Source organism: Condylura cristata, unplaced genomic scaffold (assembly GCF_000260355.1).
Source record: "Condylura cristata isolate star-nosed mole 26May11 unplaced genomic scaffold, ConCri1.0 scaffold00023, whole genome shotgun sequence".
Lineage (NCBI taxonomy): Eukaryota > Metazoa > Chordata > Mammalia > Eulipotyphla > Talpidae > Condylura > Condylura cristata.
In genome coordinates this window covers 14,368,232-14,368,607 of record NW_004567124.1, presented here as the reverse complement: position 1 = coordinate 14,368,607, position 376 = coordinate 14,368,232, and positions in this window count along the sequence as shown.

Below are 376 nucleotides of genomic sequence, written 5' to 3'. Positions count from 1 at the left end.
ACGCGCGCCGCCGGGGCGGGCGAGGGGACTGGCGGAGCTGCTGGAGGAGAGCAGGAAAGCGTGGGGGAGGTGCTGGTGAGAGAGAACTTGCGTGAGGAGGAGAAACCAAATTTCATATTTGGCCTGGAAATGGGAATTTTCTGTTTTGCCCCTTAAAGCGCGAAAGGTGAAATTAATCCACAGCATCCCCTGTCCTCTCGACAAGCGAGGATTACTTTTTCACTGGATAAATGAAGAGAATTGAAGCAGGTAAGAGGATAAGCTGAGTTTCAGAAGCCCCCAAAGAAGAACACCCGTTGGAATTAACCACCCTTTAGGTAATTCTGTCTTGAACGGAAATCGCAAGTCAGGAGCTGGGTTGAGTGTTCCTCGGTCG